The sequence below is a fragment of the Carex rostrata genome, chromosome 27 (genome assembly GCF_964058835.1).
Source record: "Carex rostrata chromosome 27, lpCarRost1.2, whole genome shotgun sequence".
Classification (NCBI taxonomy): Eukaryota; Viridiplantae; Streptophyta; class Magnoliopsida; order Poales; family Cyperaceae; genus Carex; species Carex rostrata.
In genome coordinates this window covers 7,394,707-7,397,646 of record NC_135944.1, presented here as the reverse complement: position 1 = coordinate 7,397,646, position 2,940 = coordinate 7,394,707, and positions in this window count along the sequence as shown.

Below are 2,940 nucleotides of genomic sequence, written 5' to 3'. Positions count from 1 at the left end.
TGCAGCTTTTGTATTTAATTAATTAATGTACTTATTTACATTCCTATCAAAAATCTATTCAATTGACCTCATATAAAGAAGCAATAAAATAGGTAGAGAAAAAGAACCTAGCAAAACGTGCAAGAAACATATATTCATAATTCAATTTGGAGTTTGGGACCAATTATTATGTAGCAGGTACAAATAAAAAAGTTTCAAGTACTATACATGTACAGATGCAGACCCGAAATCCATTGTTTTCCATCTTTTACTATAAATTAAGGATGAAAAAATTTAGTTTGTCATAACAATTATGGTGCATTTGATTAATGTATTTTATTATGCTTGCCAAGTTCTAATTGACAGCAATTAATGTAAAGTGATTTATGCATCACTAATTAATTATCTCTCCAAATTATATATCAAATTATGACAGAATTAAAACATTTTTTTTACAAAAACCTCTGTGGAAAGTTAATTTGTTGTTCTTTATCTTTTGATTTGATTGATTGTCATTTTTGGTGCTACTGCAAATATTGATCAACAATTTCTTCAACTATCTGCAGATTCAAGATGAAGTTTCAATTGTGCTGAAAATAAAAGGAGAAAAAAAAATAATCTTTGTATTTGTATTTGCTATTTTGTTAAAAAAAAATGATAAAAAGAAGATAAATGAAAAAAAAGAAAAAGAAATTAGCATTGTGTCTTGGTTGGTTGGAAGTTGTGTGTTGTGTTGTGTTTCTTTGTGGCAATTTATGTTGTTGTACCCATAGTAACACGGTTCGGGTATAATTCGCAAATTATTCGCGAATTAAACATTTTGGAGTTCCCAACGAATCAAATCGCGTTTAATACAATGATTCGCGTATTAAACGGTCAATTCGCGTATTATTCGTGTTTTTAACGAATTTTACGAATTAAACGCGTATAGTTCGGAAAAATTCGCTGCTTTGTCACACGGGAGAAATTGAATTTCTGAGCTGGAGTCACGGGGAAAATTAGGCATAGAAAGTTGCGCTGGGCTTCAAGTCTTCAACTCCACTCCAGAAAGAACACTTTTGATGCTCCTAGACAATCTGAACTGTTTATTTATATTTTGAACCGTTCAGATTATTAGTGTGACAAAGAAAAGTTCAATAGGGAAGATATCTTATGTTTTTATGTGTTGTATTTTCGAGGAGCATCTTTACCTCCAAGATTTATGTTCTTATGTTGATGAATCTGTATAACTTTGTGGGTTGTGTTTTGAATTTTTCTTTTAATTCTTTATATTTTTGTATTTAAAATTTTAAAAATAAATCCGTATAATAAAAGAATTATTTCCGAATTATACCCGAATTATACTGATTTTGTGTTTACAAAAACGATTTATTTCCGAATTATTCCCGAATTATACTCGAATTATACCCGAATCACGAATTTTTGACTCTGCCGAACCTTTCCCGAACTATTAAGTTGTCACTATGGTTGTACCTAGTCATGTAATTAGTGTTATGCTTATTTTGGTTTTATTCCTAATTAAAAAAAAAATAGAGCTGGATTGGAGAACCTTTGGGACCCTAATTTGCTTTTGGTGTTTGTGTATCTTGCCAAGGACGGACTTATTTGAGGCGCAAGTTAATTATATGGAGGTCTTGATGATGCTGCAATTAATTAAGGTGCATCACAATAAATTAAATTCTTTCTTTTAGATATCCAAATGCTCTTATTATAATTGTTTATAATTAAGCTTAATTATTTCATTTATTTCTCTTTTTTGAAATTCCATATCTCATGTAAGTCCTTAATTTGATGCGGTCATCCTTTCAACTATTTTCCTTTAGCTGGATGTGCCTTTTGCTTTGGTGTGCTTCAAACAATGAAAAATTAAAGTTTGTTTTAATTGGATCAACTATTTTATTTATTTTTTCTAGTAATTAATTGTTGCTCCCTTTCTTAACAAAGCACTTTGTATTGGTTTTATTAATTGTGTGTTATTGTAATAAATGGTAATCGAACTCATGGCGTGCGTGATAAACCTCGTGGAAATGTGTGAAAATATATATATATATATATATATATATATATATATATATATATTTTGTTTTTGGTGGACAACTAGATGAATCTTGAGTGTGTTATTAACTCATGATTTTTCGTTCATTTCATTTTTAGTTTTTAATACTGTTTTATAATAGGTTTTTTTGTTAATTGTTCCAAAATGCACGGGAACCAACCAATTACCAAATCGGATGGCAGGGAACCATTTGATCTGAATTGGTCCATCAGAATTTTGTTTGTTCTCCATTGGCAAATGAATTGACCCATTTTTATTGCCTAATGCATGAAATTCAGGGGAGGAAACAAACCAAAATGTGTCTAGTCTAGTCTAGTTCGCAAAATCGGATTCGGAGTCGGACTTCGGTCACTTGACCATGAAATCAGAATCAAATTAATCGGACGGATTCAGTTGAATTTGAATCGAATCGGAAACTCAGATTATTTTGAGAGAAGCATGCTATGTATTAAAAACAAAATTAAAGGGAAAACAATTAAATTAATGAAACTGAGTTGGCATTGGTATCTCTTACCATCCAATCTTTATCTTTGTCTCAGTTGCACTGTAAGTTCAAAGTTCAAAACCAAACCCAGGGTCACATGGACTAAAACGAAAGCCCAGCCCAGCCCATGCTCAAACTCATTTTTACAAAGAATATTTCCAATGTAAAGCTTAACCAGCACTATGAGCAAAGGCCAAAGGGCCGGGTACGTGACGTCAAGTATCACAGAAATTAATTTACACTTGAACAAAACAGTACGTCTCAGTAAAGAGCTAGCTTTGTCCACCATTTGGACTTTGAGTTACAACAAGTCAATTTCTGAGATCAACCGGGTACTCCTTATACTAGGATATTTATTTTCAAGTCAACCTCTTTCCCAGCAGTTGCATTAATGACAGCTCCATTAATATTTAGTTCCCCT